The 17503-nt window shown below is 45.6% G+C and overlaps 1 protein-coding gene across 1 annotated transcript in view; it reads right to left on the reverse strand.

The window, feature by feature from the left end:
• Positions 1–326: 326 nt before the first annotated feature.
• Positions 327–17503, reverse strand: part of Scaf8 (SR-related CTD associated factor 8) — a 178982-nt gene continuing 161805 nt past the window's right edge. Inside the window, exons 21-22 of the transcript XR_003835293.2 lie at positions 801–888; positions 327–433 (exon numbers count right to left, since the gene is read on the reverse strand). The gene's annotated coding sequence lies outside the window, so the exon portion shown is untranslated. The remainder of the gene's footprint in view (positions 434–800; positions 889–17503) is intronic.

The raw sequence follows: 17503 nt of genomic DNA on the forward strand, positions 1-17503 counted from the left end.
CGGCTGCCACCATGACTTCCCCATCAGCATGGACTAGCCCCTCAAATCAGGAGCCAAAATAAACCTTTTTTCCTTTAAGATCCTATGTGAGGGGCTAGAGAGATGGCTCAGTGGTTAAGAGCACTGACTACTCTTCCAGAGGTCCTGAGTTCAATTCCCAGCAATCACATGGTGGCTCACAACCATGTCTAATGGGATCTGATGCCCTCTTCTGGTGTGTGTCTGAAGGCAGCTACAGTGTACTTATATAAACAAACAAACAAACAAACAAATAAAAAAGATCCTATGTGAATGTTAGCATTTCCTCTAGGCTCTGCTCAACAGTTACCTAGCAACAGCTGCCCACCAGGTGCAAGTCACAAGTTGCAAGATGTGCAACTTCACATCCTCCTTGAAGCTTAAGACACCCCACGATCTTCTGGGTCATCCTATCCTGAAAGAAACGAAGAAACAGGCTCATTAAATTACTAATAGCAAACTATGGAGGTGTTAAGTGAATAGGGACTGTTTGCTCGCTGCTCTCTCTCTCTCTCTCTCTCTCTCTCTCTCTCTCTCTCTCTCTCTCTCCATCTACTCTCTCTCCCACATGTTCCCGGCCATCCTCTTCCCCTCTTCCCTTCATCCCCTCTTCCTCTGTCTCCCTCCTTTTCCTGCCTCTACCCCCATTTCCAGGTCCCCTTCCCACCAATAAATTCCTTTATACTAAGAATCATACAGTGGGGCTAGTGCAGGTGTGGTTCTTGCCCTACCCTCAGGACAGCATGCTAAGAACTCTTAAAGATACAGAGACAAATACTGACCTCCAACTTCAACCAGACTGCTGAAGATGGACAACTTCACATCCTCCTAGAAGCTTAGATGCCCCATGATCTTCTGGGTCATTTTATCCTGAAAGAAACCGACAACAGGCTCGTTAAATTACTAATAGCAAACTATGGAGGTGTTAAGTAAAATACTCTAATTTCACAGACAAGGTGAAATACAATTCAGAATGAAAGTCTGTGGGGATGCCTGTAAAAGTTCGCTGCTCGGGCTGGTGAGATGGCTCAGTGGGTAAGAGCACCCGACTGCTCTTCCGAAGGTCCAGAGTTCAAATCCCAGCAACCACATGGTGGCTCACAACCATCTGTAACAAGATCTGACGCCCTCTTCTGGAGTGTCTGAAGACAGCTACAGTGTACTTACATATAATAAATAAATTAAAAAAAAAAAGTTCGCTGCTGGAGGCTTTATTTATTCTGGTAACAGCTAACCCTCTTCTTCTCTGGCTATCAGGTTGATAAAGACATCATGTATCCTTCCCTATGCAGTGGTGGTGAGAAATGAATTCAGAAAATCAAGGTTGGAAGATTGAACATTGGTTGTGACTCTGCAGCATAGGAAAGTTTTTGTGGAGATGGTTTCCCCTTGATGGTTGTGTTCTGGTGAGCATGAGATAGAAGACACCCCAAGTCTGTACCCGAGAGTTCAGAATTACTTATGTAGGATATGCCTTTGTATAGGAGAAAGAACAGGACCCAGAGTCTGTCACTTACAGCAGCTTCAGGTCTAGTCAGAAGTTCAGTAACCAGGGATCCTTCTGCAAAATGGTACTTAACCTAGCAGAAACTGTAGCTTAATAAGGACTTTTGATAAAACAAACAAACAAACAAAAACCTTCCTGAGTTTCATGTTGATTTAAAACTTATTTTATAATCTTTCTAAAAATGGAAGGGATTTTCTAATACTAAGCCCAAGTCTCCATATTTCATAGAAGAATGAGCCCTTCAAGATATAATAAAAACCCCCACCCCCCACCCCCAGGACAGTTCCCATAGTTTTAGACAGAGGTTGACTTGTCTCCAAAGAGCAAATTTGTCTCTCGCCACCTCAGAAGACCTTAGAGCTTCAGCCGGCTGGGATCTCGGACTAATGGAGTTCAAACCTCTCACCACACACTGCACCTAAAGACACTGCACGCTGGAGCCGCCAGCCAATCAGAGACCCGGCCAGAGAAAACCAGATAAAATGAGTGCCTATGGGTAGCAGACTCCATGCTCTCTGCTTCAAACATGTGACAGCACATGCACCTCTCAGTCCTCCATGAAGTATGCACAGTGTGCCTCCATTTTACAAATAAAATCACATAGGCCCAGGAAGCTGGGCTCTTCAGCTGCGCCTCTATATCTGAGCCTCTGTTGCAAAGCAAGCCCCAAGTAGGTACTGTGCACACAAAAGGGTGCTTAGCACATTTTCTGACTTCAGTGAGCTCACAATGTATCATGGGTGGAGAGGGGAATTAAGTACCTTAAATAGAACTCTACTGTTCAAACTGCAGTTTCTGATATATCAGGACATAGTTCTTTTTAAAATGGGTCTTTTTTTTTTTTTCCCTCCTTTCCCTTCCACCAGTACGGCACAAAACTGTTAGCTCAGTACTTCCTGGGTCAAGTCAGGAGGAGCTCAAGTTCCAGGTACAACAGCAAGACCCTTTCTGAAAAAGAAAGGAAGGAAGGGAGGAAGACGACTGTATAAATAAACGAAGCTGACTTTAGAACCAAGTGACCACTGTCTTCTTAGAGGTCCATGTGAAATGGGGAGTACAGAGGAGCCAGAGTCTGTCTGGGGATAAGCCAGCATGGAAAGCCAGACGAAGCAGACTACAGTTTGTTCCTCATCAAGGGTGAGATGCTTGAGGCTGAGAAGGACTCATAACAAGTTTCAGGGGTAGCACAGCGTGTACGGTCTAGCTCTGTGTCAACTTGACACATAAGAGAGTTATCAGAGAAGGAAAAACCTCAACTGAAAAAAGGCCCCCATAAGATCGGGCTGTATAAAAGAGCATTTTTCTTAAACAGTGATTGATAGGGGAGGCCCAGACCATGGTGGGAGGTGCCATCCCTAGGCTGATGGTCCTGGGTTCTATAAGAAAGCAGGATTGAGCAATCTATGGGGAGCAAGTCAGTAAGCAGCATGCCTCCATGGCTTCTGCATCAGCTCCTGCCTCCAGGTTCCTTCTATGATGAACAGTGACGTGGAAGTATAAGCCAAATAAATCCTTTCCTCCCCAATTGGCTTCCCCTTTCCTTCAACCTGGGACTAAGGAATGGGCACCTATCAAGCCACAGGGAGGTTCCATGACATCGGCTCTGTACCACAGAAACAGGACCCAGAAGATGTTGATTTAAAACCTCTAAACAGAACCCTAAGCCCATCCCTAATTGTTAGAACTGAAGATGCTGCCAGAAGATCAACAACGCATTGGCGAGGTCAGGAATGGAACCTCCGATCTCAATATCCCCTAAGAAAAGGGAAGCATAGAAACAGGAAGTCAGGAAGCAGTGAGCCCAACCCAAGCTCAGCCCTTTGGATGACCTGAATTCTGAGCACAGTGCCCTGAGACAGCATGGTATTCCAGGATAAGACAGGTACTAAATTTTCTGTCCTTTTAATAAAACTTCCTTCAGACGTGTGCTGGCTACTGTGTTTACAAGCTGGGGGTTTGTGGTAGCCCACTCAGGTTTCTGAATACAGATTCCAGCTAGAGACGAGGGCCACTTAGAGAATAGCCTCACACCACTTCACTGTACTTCCCTCTGAGGAAGGGTCTTCGGGGACAAGGCAGAGGCCAGTGTCCTCCTTGTGTTATTTTGGTGACCTAATAATTGCACATTTATCTGTTACATGGTGACAAGAGATGAGGCCACATTTAATTATCTTATCTGCTACTGAATCTACATTTTACCTAGGTAGGTGTATGGCAACAATGACAAGAATCAGGTACCATACAAAAGAAGTAGTTCTAGAGGCAAGAAGGAAAAAAAAAAAAAGACTAGATGTTCACATTTTTACACAGTTGTTTTCCTGATACAACTACAGAGCAAAAGGTTGTAACTCAGTCTACTCTTGCTGTAGGGTATGGCTAACAAGGGGTCACAAGTCAATGACTAAAGCTGAAGAAATAACTAGGGCATGGTTTTGTTTTAATTCTATCAAGCAGAAAGTTGAGGAGCTGCGCAGTTGCTCAGAACCTGGGTTCAGTTTCTCGCAGCCATCTCAGGCAGCTCACAACTACCTACATGTAATTCCAGCTCTGAGTGCTCTTGATGGCCTCTGTGGGCATCGAATTTACATGCTCAAACAGCCACGCCCACACACATATACATACATTTCAAAAAATAAACTCTGGGCTGGAGTGATGGCTCAGTGGTTAAGGGCATGCACTGCTCTTCCAGAGGACCAGAGTTCAATTCCATGCAGTTAATAACTACTGGCCTATAATTCCAACTTGGGGTGGGGCAGGGTGGGGTGGGGTGAGGCAGGAGGGGGAGGAATCTGACACCTCTGGTATCCACCATCACTGGCAATCATGTGCACGTACCCATAAACACACACACATACACATGCACATAATCAGAAATAAAAAAAGCAAATGAATAGTTTGTGCTAAAGTGAACCAAAAGGAAGTCTGTAAATAATCACCATTTTAGGGGTTACTATGTATTGTTATCTATATTAGCAAATTATGTGAGACTTTGAACACATTGGTGCCCATGAAAGATGAAACTGCATTAGATATTTTCTGAGTGTGTAATTTCTCATGCACCTTAAGTCTTTATTCATTTATTTGCTTATTAATTTATATTACACAGGCTAGCCTCAATCTTGCAACTCTCCTGCTTCAGTCTCCAGAGTGCTGGGATTACATATGTGCTCCTACCACATCTGGACAACACGGTTATTATTTTTTGGACCAAGGATTCTGGTTTGGCTAATAGGTTCAAGGGCAGTACAGCAGAGAGTTCAATGCACAATGCTCCTCCGTAGGCAAAGTGCACATGGACTTTGGTTAATAAATTGGTGCTATTATCCTCACCCTAGAGAAGAAGAGACATGAGACAGGGTCTCACAACAGTGACCCCAAACTTTCACTGCTTATTCTGAACTTGTTTATGAGTTCAAGGGTATGCTTAATATTTTTGCTGTTTCTTATAGAGCTGATGTATTCTTCTTTATTATAGGGACGAACAACATGGAAGATGATGCTGGTTTTTACTATAACCACGGGCAACACAAAAGTCTTGAAGGATTGGATGCTTTTCCTGGACATCAGCAAACATCACCCTTTACTAATAGTGTAGACTCAAAAGAAATTCACCTTTACATTTAAAAGTACTTTTTAGGTTTCACAATTTCACTTAAGTTTCTGGGATAAACATTTGTTTTTAAAAGTCTTAGAATTGGGGCTGGAGAGATGGCTCAACAGTTAAGAGCACTGGCTGTTCTTGCAGAGGACCTGGGTTCAATTCCCAGCACCCACACTGCAGCTGACAACCATCTGTAACTCCAGTTCCAGAGGATCTGCCTCTCTTATGTGACCTCCACCAGCACAGTATGCACCTGGCACACACACACACTCACACTCACACACACACACACACACACACAGGCAAAACACTGGTACATATAAAATAAGAATAAATAACTTTTTAAGAGTCCCCAAATTATAGGCAACACATGAGACAAGGGAATTTAAAAGGTAAAATTTTTTTTAATGAGTCTACTGGTTGATCGAATTTAACTTAGCTACTTCTGAGCTTTACCTAAAGGTTGTTCAGTAGATAAAGTCTAAAAAGTCATTTGCAGCCGGGCGTGGTGGCGCACGCCTTTAATCCCAGCACTCGGGAGGCGGAGGCAGGTGGATTTCTGAGTTCAAGGCCAGCCTGGTCTACAAAGTGAGCTCCAGGACAGCCAGGGCTATACAGAGAAACCCTGTCTCGAAAAACCAAAAAAAAAAAAAAAAGTCATTTGCAGTGGTAAATAGAAAGATGAAGCCTGTGTTTTTCCGTTCTTTATTTTGGTGCTGAGGTCTCAGTCTAGGCCCTCATCTCCCTCTTGATTGGCTTAGCGACACCCTAGGCCCCACTGACAGTTTGTAATGGATAAGGTTAAGCTTTTGAGGGCAGCCATGCACAGCGGGATGCTAAGTGGCTGACATGCAAGTGTGAGAACCGAGGACCCCAGGAAGTGAGAGACTGGCTGCTGAAGTAGAGAGGGGAAGGTGTTGGGAATGGGGCGGGGCACAGGGACCCAGCCTCTGGGACAGCAGAGTGCATTTCCTGGTTGGCTTGAGTGTCATTCACTTGTATTACATCGCACACTTGGTGTGGCTTTCTGTGTCTGTAGGCTTTCCTCTTAAAGGGGATTTATAGGGAGAAATCCTTGGTTTGAAATAGGGAACCGACAATAACCAGAATAAATTACTTGGTATTTCCAAGCCCAGGAGGACAAGCAAAATTAAATAAGCTCTTTTTCTTCATTTGGCAAGGGAGAGGCTGTATAGTGAGGGATGTGGTCACTGTCTGTGAGCTATGCCACCCAAGCAGGAGTGGCTTCTCCTCTTCAAGCAGGTGTTTGCAAGTCTTAAACAGCAGGTCTGTGTAATCTACTGTTCAGAATCAGCTGTCCTGTAGCTTGGGAGCTGATGTTAAAGTCTGGTATCTAAATGCTTTCAGTTTTCTTGCTTGTGTTTGTGCATGTGTGTGTGTGTGCATTTGTGTGCTCGTGTGTGCATGTCTGTGCGTATGGTGCATATGTGTGTATGTCTTGTGGCTGTATGGTGAATGTATATGTACAGTGCGTTTGCTCAAGTATAGATACCAAGATATCTTCCCCAATTCCTCTCTCATTATTATTTTTGAGGCAGAGTCTCTCAATGAACTGAAAGTTCACTGACTTGGCTAGGCTTGCTGGCCAGCCATCCTCTGCCTGTGTCTTCCTCCCCAGAGCTAGGGTTTTATGGGGCACATTGCATGATGCCCTGGCTTTTTATGTGGGTATCTGGGTTCCAAACTCAAGTCCTCATGCTTGTTCAGTAAGCAGTTACCCACTGAGCCCTCTCCCCTGAGATCCCTGCTTTTAGGTTTTGCTCTGGTTTGGAGCAGTTCAGGATTGCTTCTTCCAGCAGAAATGGTTGCAACAGATCCCAGGTAAATTCTTCCAAGTCACACTGTTTGCTGGACATGGCGTCTGGGTGCCCAACCCCCCACTAGCCAAGGCCTCCCAGTACCTCCTGGCCATACTCCAGGGTGAGAAAAGCCAGCGCAGCACAGCCAAGGCGGAGCCTGGGTATGCAGCTCAGGCTCTCCAGAGTCCCAGCTTCTCTCCCTTTTCCATCACTGGGGTGAAAACTGGCCCGTTCTGTTTATTTTCTCCCAGAGCTATTTAACATAGGAGCACAAAGAATGAGTGAGGAAAACCACAGCCATGTGGACCAGAATGATCTCCAAGCACAATAAACACTCCCAAAGAGGGAGGAAGATGGTAAGCCATAGATTTCCTTTCTAACATTCTTTAAAAATAAATGCAGAGCCTTTGGGGAGGCGGCCTGACAGGTTTCCACGGGATGAGGAGGGTGGGGAACAAGTGGGGCTTTGTGTACTAGCTGCCTGCCAGGCTCAATTCCAGTCTGGAGTTTGGCAACTCCCCCCCCCGCCCCCCCCCCGCCCCCCCCCCCCCCCCGGGGATAAAGGCTCTGGAGCTGGCCCACAAGGCAAAGGCAAAGTTGCTGCCCTGAAATCAACAAGGATTCCTTTCCTCTCTTTAGCCCTTGGCAATGTGTGGCAGCCAGGAAGATGCTGGGCTCTTGCATCCTCCCAGCTACGTCTTGGCCTGCTGAGAAACACCAGGATGGTTAGGAGCTCCAACTACAGCGGGCTTCGATAGAACGCAAGCCAAACCTAAATTCTGGGCCACCACATTTTGGAGCTGTTTCTCCCTGAAACATGGGAGTAAATTCCACAAAGCTTTAAAGCAACTTGTGATGGTTGTGAGAAAGGGACACACACACACACCCCTGGTTACTACATCCACTTCCACAGGTCCATCCTTTCTAACAGAGGAATCCATGTGTTCTTCTGCATAGCGCACTTTGAACATCATCAAGGCATGGGTGGAGTGCTGCATGCTGGGAAGCCTAAAACCAGCTGCCACCAACAAAAACCCATCACTGTCGGAGGATGGCATGAAAACGCATTTTCTCAAGTGCTTTCAAGGAGAGAAACAAAGCTAGGTATGAGGAGCTCAAGTCTGTAAGCCTAACGAAGAGGCAGGAGGTTCACTGGCAGTACAAGGTCAGCCTGAGCTACAGGGTAGGATCCCTTCTCTAAAAGGTGGGGGTGGAATGGGGCGGGGAGTTGGAAACCAGGTAACTATGAGGCAGAGCCTAGACTAAATGTCAACAGGCACCCTAGTCAAAATAGCAAGATCTTACAGTGAGAGAAAAGATGGGATGGGGTCAGAAAAAGAGGGAAGGAGGGAGGGAGAGAGAGAGAGAGAGAGAGAAGAAAAAGAAGGAGGAGGAGGAGGTTGGAGAGATGGCTTGGTGGTTAAAAATCTGTACTTGTCCATAGGACTCTAGTTCAGTTCCCAGCACCTCTAATGGGCAGCTTATGACCACCTGTAAGTCCAACTCCTGAGCCCTCTGGTTTTGTGGAAGTGGCTCCCCAAAGCAGGGACCAGCATGCTAAGGTCACTAGAGCACATACCAAAAAGATAAGAATCTGTACTTCAAATAAATGGCTTCCTTTCTTTCCTTGGTTTCTTCTAACCTTCTTAAAGAAGAACAAATGTATTTACATAACCAGGGGATGTCACGTCTATGTATGTGGACATAAAATCCTTTTCAGATAAGTGAAGTTAATGTCAGGCCCTCATTCAACTCTTAAGGTGCCCTCGAGAAATTTGTTTTCAGGGGCGGGGCAGAGGGTACATTTTAGTTAGCTAGCACCTCTGCCATATTCCTCAAATGGGAGACATTACCTCTCATGGCTATAGTGACTGCGCTACCTAGTTCTATGTCAACTTGGCACAGCTAGAGTCACCTGAGGGAAGGAACATCTATTGAAAACAATGCCTCTCTAAAGACTGAGCTATAAGCAAATGTTTAGGGCATTTTCTCAAGTAGGGATTGATAGGTGAGGGCCCAGCCCATTGTTATAGAACTGTAGAGCATTTGTAGCTGAAGATGATGGTCAACACATAACTATTCACCAGAGAGATGGATGAATATGGAAGGAGACAGCCATCACTTGTATGGCAGTCATCCAGATAGGCCAAGGAGTCACAGGGCGGGTGGGGACTGCCTAGGCTCTCCCTGCCAAACACCAGGGCAGGCAAGTTTCCTCTCCAGCAAGTGGGATCTCTCAGCTCATCTACCAGGCGATCGTAGGGACTCCAGCAACACCTGGGAGGAGACCCTGACACACCCCAAAGCCGACTACTAGCTCCTGGAAAGCAAAATCACACACTACACATGCTTAAGCTTTTCTGGCAATAGTCTGATGTGGTAATGGGGCGGCGTAGGGGTGGATCTGGAGAACCAGCTGTCATCTTATACACTTCCTAAGCTAAACCCATCTTCTCCAGGAGACTTTGTGGGCAGGGCCTGCATTTTGGTCAGGTTTTGCGTCCTCCAGTAAACACCTTAGGTAAGGTGGGAGGGGTGGGGTGGGGTCATAACTCCAGCCCACACAGAGAAAGTTGAAAATCACAGCAGCTTCCCATGAGGCAGTTAAGAACCCTTCCAGAAAGAGTTCCGAAGAAAAGCACAATGCTGTTCTGATGGGAACCCACATGCCAGAGTGTCAGGTGTCCCTGCCCATGGAAAAGGTCCCCCTGTGCTCTAGGCAGGGAAACTGACCTGACACAGCAGCTGGCTTCCTGTGCCTTTGCTTGCACATCTGACATCTTTACATGGAATGAACTTCAGAGAAAGAAGAACACGGTCTAATACAGTCTGTTTAGGGGGAAAGACTCAAAACTGCACCTCTGCGTAGCCATCCCCACAAGCCTTCAAAGCAAATGTGGTCCAATCCAGAGCAATTTTGTCTGGCAAAGACACCTGTGTTCCCAAGGGTCAAGGTAACAGGAGACAAGCATCAGCCTGCTTGAACTTCAAAAGGAGTCTAATCACCACCACTGTGAACTCCCCCTCCAGACAATGACTGGCCCCCAGGTTGAAGATGAGTCACACCCCACCCTCAGAGCTCGCCCCAAAACACACATCATCCTTGCTGTCCCCAGCAGTCACTTAAAGCCATCCTAACCAAAGCAGGGCCATTTATGAAAGGGCTTGTGTTTAGCTCTGCTCTCTGTTTAGTTCCTGTGTATTTTTCCAGCTAGTCAATCTGTCTGTAATTAAAATCACATTGCCGCAAACCTTAGCTGTTATGAAAAGTCTTACCAGATGTATACAATCCACTAGCTGTAGTATTTGGCATGCCTGCAATGGTCCCATTAAAGAGGGGCAAGCCGAGCCTGATTTGGAGCGTGGGTTATATGCTTTGGATCGGTTGTTTTTCACTGACACTAAGGCAGTGTGGGATACTTAAACCCCGTTTTCAACAATCACAAGGGTATGGACCTGTATTTCAACCAACACTGAAAATCACTGCACCTTATCAAAAACTAGGCTGGATCAATGGCTCAGTGGTTAAGAGCCCTGGCTGGGCTTCCAGATCAGACCTCGGTTTGATTCCCAGAACCCTCATGGACGTTCATGACCATCTGTAACTCCAGTTCCGAGAGATCCAAAGATACCAGCCACACACATGGCACACAGACATTTATGCAGGCAAAACACACAGATACATAAAAATAAAATACAAAATTAAGAATTAAAAGAAAACACAGCTATTTGGTGGGGCTGGGGAGCTGGGCGAGGCAATCATGTGCTTGTCATGGAAGCATGAAGATCTAAATTAGACTGCCAGAACCCACATTTAAAAAATTATCTAAGTGCGGTAGTTCACACTGATAGTGTTAGTACGCGGCTTGACCAATTAGCCTCGCCTAATTGGTGACAAAGCCAGCCAGAGACTGTGTCTCAAAACCGAAATGAACACCACACACACATAAAACAAAGTAGACAACACCTGGGGAAGAGCAAGCACACTCACATGGATACAAGCACACGCATGTGCACACGCGCACACACGCACACTCAAACCTAGTGCCTGTTCAAGGAAGTCCTTTTTGAAGATTCCCCCACCTTCTGAACCCAGACTAGCCTGCTTGGCCTTCACAAAGGCCAATGCTGTCAGGGTCTCCGAAGCTCTGTGGAAGCTGAACGGAAACAATGCAGATGCCATCCTGGCTTCCATACACAAAAACCAACAGGCGCTGCAGAGATTAGGTGAGGTGATTTTAGGACAAAGAGAGGAAGGCCTGCGCTACTGTAGATAATACGATTTGAAGCCCATGCTCCAAGAGGCAGCAGATAAACTATGAACAGATTCAAGGAGTGAGCTAAAGGCATGCATGCTGACAAAATCCATTCCTGACTGACTCCTGAGAGTAATATCAGGGAGAGAGAGAGCAAGGCCCCACCTTAATACCTTCCCCACAGGCCCACATTGTTCCCTCCCCCACAGGCCCACACTGAACCCTCCCCCACAGGCCCACACTGAACCCTCCCCCACAGGGTCACACTATCCCCTCTCCCACAGGCCCACACTGCCCACTCCTCCCCCAGGTCCACACTGTCCCCTCCCCAACAGGCCCACACTGTCCCCTCCCCCACATGCCCGCACTGCATTTTTCCCTATACACCCACACTGGGTACTATCATCTAACAAGAAAAATAAAACAGAAACCTATGTGTAAAATAATAATAATAATAATAATAATAATAATAATAATAGTGGGAGGCTGAGATAGACCTTGCAACTCTCTGGTACACTCCAGCCACACTTGATAGAATTTGTAGATAAGACAGCTATAAAGTTACAATTTTGCTTTAAAGGCATTCTTACATACAGATTTCAGAATTAGCTGAAATCTCTCACAGCATGTGACAGGAAGAGACATATGTTCCTAATCTGTGGGTTTAAAATTGTTTAAGACTTACATCAATGAGACTTCTCAGTAGAAAATTCAGGCCATCAACCTCAGACACGAGGGTATAGGAGCAGAGGTGGCTAATTTGACTTTTGAGCTTCATGTTCGACCAATAAATCAGTTGTTAAATTATTATTATTATCATTATTATTTAATGAACTTTCATCCGGAGCCAAAAGGGTAAGAAGCTCAGGCACCCTGGGAACCAGGAAGGCCTAGTTTCTTGCTAGAGGTGTGTTCTGTTGAGACAAGCTGAGGCTGGAGGGAAGCCCAAGGTCCCCACTACCTCAGAAGAGAGAGCCACAGAGAGGTCTGTTCTAGCACCAGAGAGAATGAGCTCCCAAGTGATGCAGGTATTAGGCTCTTGGAGCTGAATGGTAAGCCATGGAACATTCGAAGCAGAACGCTGGTGGGCTGGGCATGTGGCTCACATGGTAGAGTCCTGGGCTACCATGCCTGCAGCCCTGGGTTGAATCCCCAGCACAGCATAACCCAGGTGTGGTATACACATCTAGAATTTCAGCGCTTGGGATGTTTAGATGACAGAATTAGAAGTTCAAGACCATCCTTGGCTACACAGCAAGTTTAAGACCAGCTTGGGCTACATGAGACTGTCAAAAACAAAGAAACAAACAAAGACACCCAGAAAATTGCCAAGTGAGCCTAAAGATTGCATGCTTTAAAGAGGAAGGTGACATGTCACTCAGTTACAGAGGACTGCTTGCTTAGTATCTGAGAGGCTCTGGATTCAACCCTTCGCATTGCCCCTCAGCCCTAGCAAAGGGGACAGTATCAGGAAATGACTGAAATCATTGTGGAGGCATGTGTTAAACTATGAAAATCATGATAGCTCACGGGTTAAGCAAAGGGAATAAAGCTGGATGAAGAAAGATGCTGCAGCAGGAATAACCAGCTGGACTGCAGGGAAGAAAAGGTTATGCACAAAATGGGAAGAAGTGGTCCAGTGGTCCAGGTTGTAACTAGAGTGGAAATAAGGATTGTCCAACTCATCTGGGCTCATAGGCGTTCACAGACAACCAGGAAACCTGCATGGGACTGACTTAGGCTCTCTGTATGGTCTAGAGTTCTGTGGTACTCCTAAAAGTGGGAGCAAGGGCTGTCTCTGAATCTGTTGCCTGCCTTTGGGACCCTTTCCTCCTACTGGGTAGCCTCGTCTAGCCTTGGTAGGAAAGGATGTGCCTAGTCTTACTGCAAATTTATATGCTGTGGCTGGTTAATATCCATGGATTGCCTGCCCTTTTCTGGAAAGAAATAGAAGAGCAGTGGATATGGGGGTGGGGTGGGGGGACTGGGAGGAGAGGAGGAAGGGGAAACTGCCTTTGGGGTGTAAAAAAAGTCATCAAACTACAAGAAGAAAAAGAGGAAAAGAAGGAAGAGGAAGAAGAAAAAGAAGAGGAGGAAGATGGGCTGGAGTGATGGCTCAGTGGTTAAGAGCACTGACTGCTCTTCCAGAGGTCCAAGTTCAATTCCCCACCACCACATGGTGGCTCACAACCATCTGTAATGGGACATAAATAAAGTTAGAGAGAGGAGGGAGGCTCCATGGGCTCATATATTTAGAAGAAGAAGAAGAAGAAGAAGAAGAAGAAGAAGAAGAAGAAGAAGAAGAAGAAGAAGAAGAAGAAGAAGAAGAAGAAGAAGAAGAGGGAGAGGGAGAGGGAGAGGGAGAGGGAGAGGGAGAGGAAGAGGAAGAGGAAGAGGAAGAAGAGGAAGAAGAGGAAGAAGAGGAAGAAGAGGAAGAAGAGGAAGAAGAGGAAGAAGAGGAAGAAGAGGAAGAAGAGGAAGAAGAAGAGGAGGAGGGGAGGGGGAGGAGGAGGAGGAAGAGGAAGAGAGTATTGTCCTTGTCTGTAATGTCATCATCAAAACCCATCACAGGTCCAATGTTAGCCTTACTCAATATTCCCATCTGAACAGTAAAACGCCAACCCCCTGTGGTAGTACAAATGGAATGTCCCTAATAGTCTCAGACATTTGAATACTTAGTCCCCAGCTGGTAGTGATATTGGGGGAATGGGGGTGGAAGGCGTGGCCTGGCTAGAGGCAGTATATCACTGGGGGCATGTTTTGAGGTTCCAAAGGCTTCCCACTATTCCCAGTGTGTGCTCTGCTTCCTGTTAGTGGTTCTAGATGGAAGCCGTTGACATTCAGTTTCCAGCTGCCACTGCCATACCTGCTGCTGCTGACAGATCTGCCTGCTGCCATGCTTCCCCACAGGGATGGTAATGGACTCTTATTCTCATGGAACCATGAGCCCAAGTAAACCCTTCCCTCTGTAAGCAGCCTCGGCCATGGTGTCTGTGCCATGTCTGAGGAAAGTAATTAAGATGGTCCCGGGTGGGGACTGGACAGATGGCTCAGTGGTTAAGAGCACTGACTAAACTCTTCAGGAGGTCCTGAGTTCAATTCCTAGCAGCCACATGGTGGCTTACAACCATCTGTAATGGGATCCGGTGCCCTCTGACAAGGACTGTGTGATCATACAATAAATAAATAAATAAATAAATAAATAAATAAAATCTTAAAAAAAAAAAAAAGCCGGGTATGGTGGCGCACCCCTTTAATCCCAGCACTTGGGAGGCAGAGGCAGGCAGATTTCTGAGTTTGAGGCCAGCCTGGTCTACAAAGTGAGTTCCAGGACAGCCAGGGCTACAGAGAAACCCTGTCTCAAAAAACCAAAAAAAAAAAAAAAAAAAAGATGACCCCGGGTTAACAGAACAGAGGCTGTATAAGACACAGGATATCCGATGTCACAGGTGTAAGCCTTTCTTTCTTTCTTTCTTTCTTTCTTTCTTTCTTTCTTTCTTTCTTTCTTTCTTTCTTTCTTTCTTTCTTTCTTTCTCTTCCTTCCTTCCTTCCTTCCTTCCTTCCTTCCTTTCTTTCTTTCTGTCTGTCTTTCTCTCTTTTTTTTAATTTTTTTTTTTTTCCAGGCAGGGTTTCTCTGTATAGCCCTGGCTGTCCTGGAACTCACTTTTTAGACCAGGCTGGCCTCGAACTCAGAAATCCTCCTGCCTCTGCCTCCCAAGTGCTGGGATTAAAGGCGTGTACCACCCGGCCCGGCTTAAGCCATTCTTTCTTCCTTCCTTTCTTTCTTTCTTTCTTTCTTTCTTTCTTTCTTTCTTTCTTTCTTTCTTTCTTTCTTTCTTTTTTTTTTTGAGACAGGGTTTCTCTGTGTAGCCCTGACTGTCTTGAAACTCACTTTGTAGATCAGGCTGGCCTTGAACTCAGAGATTCACCTCCTCTGCCTCCCAAGTGCTGGGATTAAAGGTGTGTGCCACCACACCCGGCTCTTTTTTTTTTTTTTAAGAGAAAAAACAAAAACAAACAAACAAAAAAGATTTGTTTATTATTATATGTAAACACACTGTTGCTGTCTTTAGACACACCAGAAGAGGGTATCAGATTCCATAACAGATGTTTGAGAGTCACCATGTGGTTGTTAGGATTTGAACTCAGGACCTCCAGAAGAGCAGTCAGTGTTCTTAACTGCTGAGCCATCTCTCCAGCCCCCTATCTTTCTCTTGTACATCTGTTATATGACAGTAAGGCTCACCAGATGTGATGGCACATGCCTGTGAGCACAGAATTTGGAAGGCTGAGAGAAAGTAAGAATCCAAGGTTACCTGGGGTCGTGTAGTGAGTGTAAGACCACACTGGACTACACAGTAGGTGCCCATTTCAAAAAGAAAACAAAACAGACAAATAAACAAACACTTATGAATTGAACAGTCAAACAGGCTCCAAGTCAGTTTCTCCTGTTTGGAAGATGTAATTCATTTAGTTAGTTAGCTAGTTTAGCTAGTTAGCTAATTAGTTAGTTAGTTAGCTAGTTAGTTAGTTTGTAAGTCTTGTGGGTGGAATCCAGACCCTCACACATGCTTAGCACATTCTCAATAGCTGGTCAGTACATGGAGCTAGAAAGTACAATCATGATATTATAATATAAATAACCCATTTAGATATTTATTGGATTCTTTTTAAACTGTTTATTATTATTATTATTGGGGATCAGGGAGCACCTCCCACAGAGTGTGCATGGGGGCAAAGCACAGCTTTGTGGAGTCACTTCTTCAGCCTTTTACGTGGGTCCTAGAGCTCAAACTTGGGTCATCAGGCTTTCAAGGCAAGCTCCTCTACCTGATACAGCCAGCCCCTCATCAGAATGTTTCTGAGCTGATACCTCAGCAGCCCTTTACACAGTACCTCAGTGTTCTTACACTTTAGCCACACGTGGCAGGCCTTCCATCTGCTGTGTATGTGGGGGCTGCGGGGGGTGGAGGGGGAGACTCCACTCTTTTCTTCTTTCACTGGGCAACACAATGCCACATTCTACTCTAGGATCTGCCACAGGGTCCAGAGATGACTGATGGACATACAAAGCCTAGCCACAGGTAGGAGTAATCACTTGCCTGAAGACTAACTCATTAACTAACTAAAACCACAGTCAAGTGCACACTATACAGAGGAAGAAATGAGAGCTGCCTACTCCACAGTCTTGTGGAAGCTAAGACTAGGATCCTGAAGTTCTCCAGGCAGGGGTGCTGAGTGGCTCTCCAGAGGAGGCTCTCCAGGCAGGGGTGCTGAGTGGCTCTCCAGAGGAGGCTTGGTGCTCATATTTACTGTCTCCGTCTGGGTTAGTTGCTAATGTCTTGTGATTTTTTCCCCCAATCTTTCTCTTATGCTGAGATGGATTTTTCATTGCTGTTGTTTAATTTAAATCAACCCAAGGTCTTGCACAGGCTAAGCGTGAGCCTTTTTCCCCCGATGCCTATTATTAATCTAAAGATAAAAGTCTATTGGAAGAAATAGCTTCCTATATGTTCAAAAATATCTTAGCATTTCTGCCTCTTGACTAATAAAATGTAATATTTTGATCTTAGATGTTTCCTCCCTGCCAATGAACATATGCAGTGTTTAAAATCTGGTTTCTTGGTTTAATTTAAGTTTTTAATGCCCTCCCCCTTCCTCCTGTCTCATCTTTCGTTTGACAAGAATTGGTTGGTAGAAGGTCTGTAAAAGAATACAGTTCAGACTGAGCTAAGAAGAAAATAACTTAAAAGAATCCTCAGGGCTGAGCAGATAACTCAGTCGATGCAGTACTTGCTCTGCAGGCACAAGGACCCATGTCTGGATCGCCAGAACCCACATGAAAAAACAAAACAGCAGCAGCAAACAACAACAACAAAACAACCAACCAAACTAAAAACCCTGGTGATGTGGCACTCCCAATGTTGATGAAGAGGATCCAGGAAGCTTAGCGGCCAGTCAGTCTTACTGAATCAATGAGTTCCAGGTTCAGTGAGAGACACTGTCTCAAAAGAAAAAGGTAGGTAGAGAAAGATAACCACTATTCATCTCTGGCTTCTGCAAACACAAACACAAATACAGACAGAAAGGTAGAGGCATGGGGGGGGGGGAGTGAGAGAGAGACAGAGAGAGAGAGAGAGAGAGAGAGAGAGAGAGAGAGAGAGAGAGAGAGAGGAAAAGGAGGAGAAGGGGGAGGGGGAGAGAGATTCGTCAAGGGGTCAGGCCTCCATAGACACTAAATCTTAAATGATACAGAAACAAAAGATGCTTTAGCCCAAACAGCTCCTCTTGCTGTAGATAC

The sequence above is a fragment of the Mus caroli genome, unplaced genomic scaffold (genome assembly GCF_978045245.1).
Source record: "Mus caroli unplaced genomic scaffold, Mus_caroli_1 scaffold_18, whole genome shotgun sequence".
NCBI classification, from domain to species: Eukaryota; Metazoa; Chordata; class Mammalia; order Rodentia; family Muridae; genus Mus; species Mus caroli.